Source organism: Typopeltis vanoorti, chromosome 16 (genome assembly GCF_054136105.1).
Source record: "Typopeltis vanoorti isolate ZY-2024b chromosome 16, IOZ_Tvanoo_1.0, whole genome shotgun sequence".
In the NCBI taxonomy this organism is placed as follows: Eukaryota; Metazoa; Arthropoda; class Arachnida; order Uropygi; family Thelyphonidae; genus Typopeltis; species Typopeltis vanoorti.
In genome coordinates, this window is record NC_143564.1 from 93,253,229 (window position 1) to 93,266,534 (window position 13,306).

Here is a 13,306-nt window from a genome sequence, read left to right on the forward strand (position 1 = left end):
TCAGCATTTTACCTTACTTTCAAATTCCTTGTTACAATAATATTTTATATTTTAAACTGTACTCACTGAATCGAACCATTAAACATCGATATTTATCGCGCATGCGAAATATTAATCTCCACATCAACGTAATCGCACACCTATATTGTTGCGTTTTACTAGCAATAGTGTCAGTGGTAATGCCAGTAATAGATCGATTTTGCACGTGTGTAGCGTACAAATAGACGGCTAGTTTATTACAGTGATCATTATTTTAATTTCGAAGGTTTTTCCAGATTTTTATGTGACTCACCCATGCATGGTTGTAAATGTGTATAGTCTAGTAAAGGAATAGAATTTTTGCAATTAAATGCCAAATCATTATATCACTTATTTCTACATCAGTATTTGGTGTTATTTTTTCAATAAATTCCCAGTTGAAGAACAATATATAATACATTTTATACTAACCAGGGTATTTGCGACAGTGAATTGTATCACTAGTCACCGAAGTTGCCTTTTGATAATTCACACCCAAGGTTTGACGGTAGCTGCATAGGGTGGCATTCATCTGCCCATAATAATGTTATCGCTGTTCTGGAAGAACTTCCGATGAGCAAAGTATTATTGCGCAATCTTGAAAAATCTGTTAACATAATAAAACTAGCGCAAATTTTTCGTGCTTTTTTGAAAATGCCTCCCAAATCAAATACATCTCAAACACTTCGTTACATATTCCTTCAAAAAAGTGTTTTTATTCAAATCACTATATTATCGAAAGGTACATTTCTGCCAAGAAAGCTTTCCTAAACAGAGGAAGCAATTAGCGATAATAAAGCTTATTAGAGGAAATACGAGTCGATAATTAAACAAAGTAATGCCGTACGTTGTTAAATTTCAAACTAAGTGAAAATCAGTCGTTTTAACAAGTCCTATGGGAGAGATAACATTAACCGCTAAGTAAGACTTTTGAACTTTAAAGGAGTAATTAATTATAATCATATTACGAATTAAACTGGCCACAAATTTCTGATTTATATTTTGCTTCATTGTTTTACATAATCAAATAAATTTTATAAATTTAGAATACTTTAATTAAATTTTAAACACACTCAGTTTAATACCTGAGCCTTTAAAAAAAACTTACATTCTGATTATGCATATAATTTCAATACGGTGGCTAATTATTTATAAATTCATTACCTTGAATTTTTAAAAAACAGATATTAATTTTCTATTACATTTAGTTTCAATATGCAAGATGAAACTTCTTAAACAGGATTTTTTTTTTAATCATAAGAAAGACAGTTTTATGGATCTCAGTCAAAGGACCAAATCGTCATAAAGAAATTATAATAACATAATAACACTTAGAATAACCAAAGGGAGGTTAGGAGCAGTAGTCAGAATAACACACAGTCATATATGCTTTCAGTTAACGGTCAAATAAAATTAAAACAACCAATTATAAATTATACTTTAATTTTTATTATTTTTTCTAATGAAAATATTAACAATAAACAACTGTTTGATATTTTTATTATTTTTTTTATTGCATGGTCAGATCCAGATAAAATATTCCGATACGAGAAATTGCATCCTGCGGAAACCAAAAATGTAGTTCATGTGAAGGAGGAAATTTTATTTTATTTTATTTTTATTTTTGGAAATTATAGTACAGATTGATAATGTAAATTATAACTAATAAGAGAAACTCGAATAATACTTTTTTTTTATTAATAATAATTGGAAGATACTTATTATTCAGTTTATTTCTTCGAATTAGTGACATGTAGTTCTCTCTTTAAGACTGATTCAGGTTTTGAGCATATGCCTAGTTTTAGTTCTTTTTGTTTTCCCCACTATTTAAAAGGGTGTATAAGAGCACGTGATTGATGCACCGTATTTTACATCAGATAGAACCGAGAATATCATCAGGAATAATGTAGGAGAATAAAATAACTTACTCTTCTGTAAACTAGAAGAATAAGCCTGGTTAAAATGTTCTTCAGCCAATATACTACAGTTTGACGGTGCCCCCCCCCCCTCATCGTCTTTTCATCGCAGCCATTCATGAGAGCTCCTTGTGATTTGTTGAGATTACGCAAAGCCAGTATTATATCTGTGAACTGCATGTCCTCCAATAGATTTGTTTCACAAACAGTTTTTGTGACAGCAAGAAAAAAAAAACATTACTACTTCCGTATTGAACGACCTGACATATCGCTTAATCCAAGTCCAACTATTCATGGTGTTTTATAACATAGGTCACAAAGTGTATGGAGAAGCCTTCTAGGGAAGAGAATTCTTCCAGTTTTACATATGAGACAATGGGACTGCGGTATGTAAAGAGGTTTCTTATTCTCCTTAGATTTCTACGTAGTCTTTGATGAAAACCGACAATTCGAAGCAGCTGCCAGGCTAGTAAAACCTTAAATAAAAGCACTTACGGATGGTGAACGAAAGGTATCTATTTGAAAGACAAACTCTGCTCCATGCTAGAGTTCGCGTATTTCAGATTGCTCAATACCATCTCCACTACCGAGTGATGTGTTCTCAAGGGTTTCTGGTGATTTTACAAACTTATAACATGATCAGTGCTTAAATTAATATTTGATTGAAAGAATGAGGGATTTTCGATATAACTTTTTTTCAGTATCTAGAGATTTTTAATTATTATTATTATTATCATCATCATCATCCCCACTGGATGATCCATGATATAAATGCAAAATTGGTTGCTTTCATTTATTTATTTATATCTTTTTATTTAAATTATACATAAATACTGGATATTCATATTACTCATAGACTATAATTATTCGAAACAATTTCGGAATAGATTATATCATTGTAAAACTAAGTAATAAACTCTCTCCCGTTTATAATTAAAAAAATAATAATAAATTTTAAAGTGTTTCGTTCCTATCTACAGTGGCAAGATGATTCATGAATGCATTAAAATCAGTTGAGTAGAATAAAGAGTCAGTGATGTCTGCTGTTTGTTAACAACAAACATTTTTTTTTTAAATTTTAATCAGCCGAAAAACTTAAGTCTATTTCAATTATCCACATTCAGAATTCTTTTTGTGTTGCTTGACCCTCATTGGCCACATTGAATTCTATAAAATTATTGCCGAAGCAGTTGCCAGTATTAGGAGAGTATCTTTCAGCTGTGTGTATTTTATTGTGGGTGTGAGTGAGGAGTAGGCGAAACATGTTTCCGGAAAGAAAAGTTCTTACCACCTGTACTCTCAGACTAATCAGTTAATTAGTTATAGTTTAAAATCTTATAAAATACTCCTTCATATTTAATGGGATTATCCTTTCCATTCAAGTGAAATCGTTCTTCCAAACAGGCCTATGGGAAGGCAAATCTTATATAATCACCAAAGTATGGTAATAAGAACCGTCTGACGGACATAAAAGCCAGGACAGAAAAATCAATGTTACTTCCATCAGATTACTGAGATTGTTTTTATTTTGTTAATAGCTTAGTAAATATGATTAACTACCGACTTGGTTTACAGAGCAGATAAACTACTCCCCCCCCCCCTCTCTCTCTCTAGACAACTAGCTGTGGGTTTACATCTTGCTATATACTGTACATGGGTGTTTATGAATGTCTTTAGGTGGGGAACAATTTTAGTCTCCACGTGTGAGCCCACCACCCTGTTTATTGGAAGTGTGACATGTCTTCATATTGATTCTTTAAAGATACTTGTGACATTAGGATTATAAAATATATACACGTTTACACAAGAATATTATTTAATTTGCCAAATATTACAGACCATCTTCAGTGGCTACATAGGAATAGTTTTAAAAAACAAGGCGGAATATGAACAATTGATCATTCACAAATAGAACGAGCCGCGTGATGTCATATCGCTAAGTATTAAAAGAGTGAACATTTTTTATCAGAGTCATGATTAAATTAAAGATATCAATTCAGAAATTCATGCAATAATCTTAAATAACATTAGACTAATATAGGAAATTTAAAACATACTACTACTACTACTACTACTAATAATAATAATAATAATTAATGTGTTATCCTGATTAATACGATTCAAGTTAGGACGTTGAAGTAAGCCTCCACACTTTCTTTAAATAAGCGTTCAAGTTTATAGCGACATCTGTGTAGGAGGCGAGTCTTGGGACCAAAGGATGTTGTGGCTTGTTTCTATTCCGTGCTCAGCTAATCCAGATTTCTCGGGTTTGTTGTGTTGAATGGATGATTGATGTTCTTGAATTCTTTTTTCTATGGAGCGTCCAGTTTGTCCAAAGTAGGAATGATTACAGTTACACGGAACTTGATACACACCAGGTAGAGACATAGTTGAGCGTTTATCTTTAGAAGAAGGAAAATGGGTGGATAATTTGTTAATAGGTGTATAAGTGGTTGTTAAATCATATTTCTTCAGAATTCTTGAAATTGGTTCTGAAATCCTGGAAATGTAAGGAATTGGAATTAGAGGTATTGAATCTTTGCTGTTTTGTGTTGGATTGTAAGAATCGAAAAGATATTGTGTACTCTTTTCGGAGAAGCCATTTAGTTTCGTGTGATGTTTAATAGTCGAAAGTTCTTCCTATAATAAACGAGAAGTTGAACAGTTAGTTTTGGCTCGTCTGATTAAACATTTTATTATTCCTGTTTTTTGACAAGGATGGTGGGCAGATTCTTTGAGAATATAACGACCTGTGAAAGTTGGTTTTCTGTAAACTGTTGTTGTAAGAATACCAGTAGGTGAACGGATGAGAAGGACGTCTAAAAAGATAACTTGTTGTCTTTTTTAATCTCCATGGTAAACTTTATACGAGGATATAAGGAATGATACTGCTTAAAAAGGAAGGTAAGAAGTCTCTGTTATGAGGCCATACAGCAAAGATGTCGTCTATATATCTAACCCAAAAGGATGGTTTAGGGAATATAGATGAAAACAGGACTTCTAGTTGTTCCAAATAAAAGTTGGCTAGAGCAGGAGAGAGTGGATTTCCCATGGCTGTTCCTTCCACTTGGTTGTAAAATTTGTTTTGGCATATATTTCTTATATATTTTCTGGATATTTCTTATGTCAAAACAAATTCTACAACCAAATATGATTTAACAGCCATTTATACACCTATTAACAAATTATCCACCCATTTTCCTTCTTCTAAAGATAAACGCTCAACTATGTCTCTACCTGGTGTGTGTCAAGTTCCGTGTAACTGTAATCTTTCCTACTTTGGACAAACTGGACGCTGTATAAAAAAAAGAATTCAAGAACATCAATCATCCATTCAACCCAACAAACCCGAGAAATCTGGATTAGCTCAGCACGGAATAGAAACAAGCCACAACATCCTTTGGTCCAAGACTCGCCTCCTACACGGATGTCGCTACAAATTTGAACGTTTATTTAAAGAAAGTGTGGAGGCCTTACTTCAACGTCCTAACTTGAATCGTAATGACTGTATATCTGTATCAAAAATTTGGGAAAGTTTAATCAGGATAACACATTAATTATCATTATTATTAGTAGTATTTTTTTTTTTTAATTTCCTATATTAGTCTAATGTTTTTTAAGATTATTACATGAATTTCTGAATTACTATCTTTAATTTAATCATGACTCTGATAAAAAATGTTTACTCTTTTAATACTTAGCGATATGACATCACGCGGCTCGTTCTATTTGTGAATGATCAATTATTCGCATTCCACCTTGTTTTTTAAAACTATTCCTATATAGCCACTGGAGATGGTCTTTAATATTCAGACTGAAATATTTGGCAAATTAAATAATATTCTTGTGTAAACGTGTATATATTTTATAATTATGTGTACATATTGGAGTCCGGGATGTAATAAGATAGTCGCTGAATTCTAATATAATCTTTGACAATTTTGAGCTCAAAATACGAAATCAGGGAAACAAGTCTTGTGTGATGTGAAATTCCCCAAAACACATCGAACAATTCAAGCTTTCGCAGCTGACTTTTTATCGATACTTTTTATCCTTTTGTTAGAAAGATCATGGCTTGAATCCCATGTAGGACATGAAGAAACTTTATAATTGCTTTTCGACTGAAGGCGAATTATCGGATCTAAGTTGGAAATTTTCACCCCCCCCCCCCAAAAAAAAATGCTGGTTTTTCATCACACAAAATAGGCAAACTGATAAAAGAATAGACGTAGTTCACAGATATAACACACCAGCGTTACGACTTAATTGCTTCGGTCTATAAATCAAAAGAACTCTAAATAAAATCTTTCAGCTCTAAGATTTTATTTAGATTTATTTATCCCAAAATCTTTAAGCTTTTCGAGTACTTAGAGAATATCTAGGACTCCATTTATTTAAACAAATAAGCAAGGAAAAACTATTCCCAAGAGATATATTATTAATATAGCACACAACTCATTAACTACTTAACTGTCAGATTCTTTCTTCTCTACATTTAATTAAATAAAAATAAAAAGGGCCAGTTTTAAAACCCCCTCGTTCTTTTTCTAAGAGGTCGTGTCAAGCATTCTTGAATTAAATGAGTTTTTAATTCTTACGAAGTACCAATGAGACATTTGAGTCTCCTAACTTCACCCCAACACATTCATGTATTTAAACTATCCATCCTCATCTAATTACTCCGAAACTACCCTACAGAAAACCTGAAAGCCCTTAATGAACAGCGCAAAACTCTAGGGAAGTAAGAGGGAAATCTGTGCATGATTATGGGGAAAGAGTCTAGAGAAGATGATCTCCAGTCTTGAAATTGTTAGGCAAATCTCCTCTCCATAATTAAATTTTAAGATATTTTTGAATGCGCTTTCACTTTATGGATCTAAGGAAAGGTAGGAAGTTATTAATTTAATGTATTGTAATATGTAAAGTAATTCTAGATAAAAGTGGATTTTTTTAAAAAAATAAGTATGAGTGATATGAATTTTTCCTCTTCACTACAACTCCGTGTTCACTATTATGCCAGCCATTTTTCGATATCATCAAATGAGATTATATCGAAGGTTTCTAGTCTTTTTTATATTCGCCTCTCTGGATTAGGATTTTCTCCTTTTGAGTCAGTAGTTATTATGCGAGAAGATTTATTATCCGACGTAGTAATTAAAAACAGAGGCATCAGTAACAAGTTACTGATGCTTGAAACAAAATGTCCTGTGATCAGGACATTTTGTTTCAGGCAACTGAAAGAAGTCTTTGATATACGAATAATAGTAGTAATTTCACCCAAACCACGTTTTGTAGGCTAAATATCAGAGAATGAAGAAAAACCTATTTCATAAACCATGTGTGTTAGTTTTTTGATATTTTAGGCCATTTGACATATTATTTTCGATTTACGTTGACGTTTGTTTTGATTTCGTTATTGGTAATAGTTTTTCGGTATAATAAAAATCATCTCTCATCTAAAAGCATCTAAAAATTTCTATATTCACTTCTAACGTTGCGTTGTCTGTGAATGTCAAAAAATTGAAAAAGCTGAAGTTCAATGATCTATATGGCATCTGCTGAACACGGCCTAAATCCAGATAGCTAAATCAGTAAACAATAACTCAAAATATATATAATTCTATCGCGGTCAGTACAGACCATACTGCAGTAGCTAAGACGTAAGCACGCGCGCACACACATACACATTTATACTATACTTATCTATCTTGAACAACCGTGACTACGTTCTCTGGTGTCGAATAGGGAAGTGATCCCTTCAGAGTTGAAAATAAAATAAATTCTTGTTTTAGGTTTAACGCGCAGATAGGAAATGTCCCAACCAAGAAAAAGAAAAAGACAAGAATAGAATACTTTATGAGTAAATGTCAGTTCTATTATTAATTAAACATTTCAATGTTCGTTTTATTGTTTCATTATTATTATTATTTTGCTTTGAGAATATTCTATTTTGTTTATATAGTAGTAGTAGTGCGTGTCCATTTCATAAACCGTATACAAAGTAAATGAACAAGAAATAGGGAGAAGAAGAGGAGCAATTATAACAGTATACACTTTTCGAGAAAAAGTGTTCCATTTTTATAATAAATTTATGGAGACAACATTATAAGATTAAAGCGTATTCCTGTGTATCTTAAGACAACTGGTCACCTTAAGGTATTGCTTCTAGGTTTCTGGAAGCAGTTCCTTGAAATGCTTAATTTTCTTCATCAAGAGCTAACCTCTTAGACTTAATGTGAAATTATGTTAAACAGTAAGTATGCGTTCTATTTCCACTAATGTAAAATGGCTGCATAGATTCCATCTCTGCTGACACGCACGCACATGGTTTATACATGCGACTCAAAATGTAAAATAAAACGACATTCCGCATAATCTTCATTAAAGGCTTGGACTTCTAAGAGAGTGAATGGCAGGAATTCGGCAATTCAGGTTTCTTTTATATGATGTATGGCAGAATCAAATAAATATTTATTCCTTCAATAAAATTCAGCAGTTCATCATTCATTTCGTATGGTGATTCAACGTTGAATCACCACCTCAATCCCCCCTATTTTTATCCGGCTCGGGACCGGCATAGCTGACAATTCAGACCTGTGGCTGGAGGGATTGTCTTAAGTATTCCTGACTGTATTCCCGTGTGTGTTCACGTGGCCGGTTTGCCTGCTTGCGGGATGAAAAACCTCAGATAAACTGGGGAGAAAAACCCTGCTGTTCACGCCCAAGACCGGTCGCCCAAGACTTCGATTCCCGTCGTCGACGGGAATCGAACCTAGGACACGCCTTCCCTAGACATATGGTTGCGAAGCGCATAGCCACTAGGCTAATCTCGCGGATAATTCAGTAGTGGTTATTAATGAAGCAAAGAATCAAATTAGTTTTTAGATAATCTGTGAACTTCTTCGACTCCTCATAGGTTAATCAAAACTAGAATAATCCAAGAATTCGTACACACGCATATTCCATCGCTTGAGACAACGTTTATAGGCAGATGATGCTAAATACTGATGGAAGAATATTTAATGAAATATATGAAATCTACACTGTTGGCAGACTGAAGGATCTGCCACTGTTTCACCTTTAACTTGGTATTCTCTCTCTCTCTCTCTCTCTCTCTCACACACTCACAACACACGCACATACACAAATAATGCACCTACATTTAGCTCGTCTCTCATTCTTCTCATTGAATACCCCATTTTAAACATTTTAATTGGCAAATCGTGCATTCGCCGAAAGGCTTGACATTGCGGTACTTTTCATTTTGAAATGTATTAACTACGTTTTACTTCCGCCATACAAATGGTTTGACACCGTAATGAAACAGGGTAGCTTCTACTTAAATATTTAATAGTTAGAAATTAAAGTTTTGTTGAAGTAGAAATTATTCTAATGAAACAATGCATTCTGCTGAAGAAGATCCAAGATATCTACTAAATTATCTTCTTTCTGGAGACTAGTAGTCATAACATATCGAGTTTCTAGCCCTCAATCACCCTTTTATATTTGGGAGCTTCTTTAACCCACTAGGTATCCAAGAGGCAGTTAGGATAGAATCGTGGACGAAGAAAGGTTTTTCTGCCGAATATGAATTATCGGCTGCATAGAGGTGATAGAGTTATGCATATATACTCGTATCGGATGCTTTTTTATACAAGTGGATGTAGCGACAATCACTGTTTTATAAAATTTAAGCAACCTACACATGGATAATATGAAAATTTAAAAGATAAATACTATTAGAGAAAGAGGTTGCGGTTACTGTTTTAAACATATCTCTACCAACTATACAAACAAACAGTATAAACGATGCACGTAATGCGATTACACATATTATATTGTTCTAAATGATTAATTGCGTGAGGATTATTGTATTACATTCATCCTCCTCCTTGTCTTATTGCAGCATTTCTCTAAAGTATATTCTTTTCTTAATATTAATCATAAATAAAATGTGCGAAGATAATCATTTGTGAAGAATAGTGAATACAAAAAGAAAAGAAGGTGCAATGGAGATCTTATTAGGGTTAAATTAAAAACAATGTTAAAAATGGATAGATCACTCAAATTGGGTTTATAATTGTCTTTGCTCATAGCAGAGCTAATTTTTAATTAAAAATATTAAAAAGTCATGTAAACAAGGTTTCAAATCTAATGGTAGTGATACAGCTACATCCAAGGGAGGTATGCCGCTTTTGTAGGGGAAAACATATCTGAGATTCGTTGAGGATAAACCCCATCACCTCTGTATGAGACTGGGTAACTCAACCTTAAATGAAAAATTTGTTATTTAGTTTTTTTAGCTTGTTATGTGAGACTCAAACACAACCTCTTCAACCAACGACATCTTTGATAGCGAATGACCTCACTTCAAATTCTAGATTACACTCTTTATATTTTATTATTATCACTACTTAATTCTAGAGGCAACCTTAGCATTGTGTGATATTATTATTGTACGCATGTGTTATGAAGTAGTTTTACTAGAAAATATCCACTGACTATGTCCCTGTATTTTTTCGACATTATTTTTTTGAACCCCCCCCCCTCTCTCTTTCTCGCACGCCTGTGTGCTTCTGTCATGCTTAAAACGAAATGAGCGAAAAAGTTTTATATATATATATATATATATATATATGTGTGTGTGTGTGTGTGTGTGTGTGTGTGTATGTATGTGTTTAGAGAGAGAGAGTGAAATTAGTTTGACCTCTTTGACATCCTCGCAATAAACTGATTGCAGGCTTAAAATGAACTTAGCAGAAAGGATTAAAATACCAAGAGTAACTGAATTTTTCCCTTTCTTCTTCTTCTCTTTTTTTTTTCAGTACTACTCGAACCTTCTTACTTTGGAGTTCATTTATCAGCCTTCAAATCTTCGAATTCGTTCATAAATTAAGATCCCTTTGCAACGTTTCCTTCCAATTAAAAACGTACTTTCAGTAAGCCCGAGGCAAGACAGAAGAGAAGAAATCGTGCAAGTTTGCACAAACGGACTTTCTCCGAGGAGATATTAACAAAACTCTTTCTCCAAATAAATGAGATATGTCTTGGTGAAATATCTAAAGGTCAAAGTCGGTAATTAGTCTGATCGATTGGTCTCATATATTTCCTTCTGCCACACACGAAACCGTGCTAAACTAGAAGTGGGAAGCGAGATCATCTACGAATTCTACTCTTGATGCTTAATTTTTCGGAGTTGTTCTTTAGGAAACATTGCTTTATCTCGTTACAGATCTCGATCAAGTGGCGCGCTATGGTGATTGTTTATTCGTGCTTGAAGTAAATTAAGAATGAGAATAAAAAAAGAAGGAAGGGCAAAAAAGCATCGAATTCAAAATGTTATTCTCTTTATGAATATGTAAAGCTCTTGGGAATCAGTATGAATTTATTCCATCACAGAATTAAGGGTAAAGCTTTGTCCTCATGCTGTTACTTAATTCTAATTAGAAATAGTTAAAACTATTTAACTAATTATAGATGTTTTCGTACTTTTAAGCTTTTTTACTGACTATATTTTAAAATTATTTTCTTCTTAAATAATTTGCTCTTTATAGATATGTAATGAGCATAGACAACAGTTAAAACTAAAATACAAATGCAGAAAAAATATAAAAATTATGTTATTATTGGATGGAATTATATTATTATCGTTAAAATAGGAATAGTAATATGTTTGTACTTGCACATAATAATTTTTTTAAAATCGTCAAATAATAAAACTTTGTCCTCATGATTGTGCGAAACTAAAAATTTCAGTTGCAAAGTTTTGCATTTTAATTTTTTAACCCTTAGTGACATAGAGGTAGAAAAAACGTTTTATAATCTAACTAACACAAATATTACTGAAATATCCCACTCAAATATTACCCTCACCTTCTCCTAGTAGAACTTGTTATCACAAAGGAGGTCCTGATGACCGGATATCGGCGGTATAACTGAAACATCTACACGAGAGCAATTGTTTGTGTATAAAATGCATGTTTAGATACTTAGGTAGCATCCCCACCATCCGAATAGGAAGTCTATGAGCTAACAACCCGCAAGTCTCTGAAAATTTAAATACTGTTTTCAAGTCGAATAAATGCAGAAATGGGACAGACTCTTTTTTACCGGTTAAAGCTTGGAATATCAGACACGAATTGGCCAATGGAATACTAAAACACTCCATCAAACAGGAAGCTAGCACAACTAAGAAAGGAGATGGAAAAATATAAAATTGAATTATTGGGGGTTAGTAAAGTAAGATGGAATGGTACTGATAGAATAAATTTTCACAGTAGAAATGTGTTTTTTTATTCAGGGATGCCTAATATAACTGATATACATACTTCAATATGTAGTTGGAATCCTCATGAGCAAAATATTTAGTTAAGCAATAATTGGATGTTAACCAATTACAGAATGAATAATAACAGTAAATCTTAAGACTAAATTTGGAAGATTAACAGTTGTTCAGTGCTATGCCCCAACTGAGAATGCATCCTTTGAAGAAAAAAAAAACGTTTTACAGTCTGCTTGATAAGACCTTGATACTGACACATGGTAACGAGAACATACTTCTCATGGGTGACTTCAACGTTAAAGTTGATACAAATAAAGAAGGGCTAGAGAATGTAATAGACAAACATGGTTTGGGAGAGAGAAATGTAAATGGTGAAATGTTGGTTGAACTGTGTGGCAAATATAACTTAGTAATAGGTGGCACAATCTTCCAGCATAAGAAAAAAAATATATAAAGTAACCTGGGTATCACGAGATGGCAAAACAGAATCAAATAGATCATATTGCCATCAGTTAAAGGTGCAGGAAAATGTTATTAGATGTCCGAAATAAAAGAGGTGCTGATATTAGCTCAGATCATCACCTAATAATAGTATCTATGCAGTTATATATTCGAGAAATCATTGATATTGCTAAATTACAAAATGCTGAAGTCTGCAATGATTATAAAATAAAGTTAAGGGAAAATATTATGAATATTTTCCCTTTTGAAGGATGCGAGTATATAAGAAATGATGATATATCATCATCATCATCATCATGCGTATCAAGGATTTAGGCCTTAGAAGTCACCGTTGAATCGTTTAAGAGGACGTCCTGGCTTGTTTTGATAATCTTTCTGATTTCATTCTTTGAACGTGTTCGTTCCATCCATTTATGTTTATATTTTTTAATTTTTTTCTATTACTGGTTCTTGGTTTAATTCTTTCATAATTTCTTCGTTTCTTTTGTGATCAAATAGGATATACTTTGCAGTTTTTCTCATAAACTTCATTTCTGCTGTTGTTAATCTTCGTTTGTCTTTTTTTTATTGTCCAGATTTCGCTTCCATACATTAAGACTGGTAGGGCTAATGTATTGTATTGTATTGT

The 13,306-nt window shown here is 32.9% G+C and overlaps 1 protein-coding gene and 1 long non-coding RNA gene across 2 annotated transcripts in view; one reads left to right on the plus strand and one right to left on the minus strand.

Annotated features, from left to right (window-relative positions):
* The window catches only part of LOC150098185 (uncharacterized), a 112,393-nt gene extending 110,766 nt beyond the window's left edge, over window positions 1-1,627 (plus strand). Inside the window, exon 3 of the long non-coding RNA XR_016549604.1 lies at window positions 1,544-1,627. This is a non-coding gene — a long non-coding RNA (uncharacterized LOC150098185). The remainder of the gene's footprint in view (window positions 1-1,543) is intronic.
* LOC150098184 (neurotrimin-like) overlaps window positions 1-13,306 on the minus strand; it is a 368,343-nt gene that overhangs the window by 276,532 nt on the left and 78,505 nt on the right. The window lies entirely within an intron of this gene.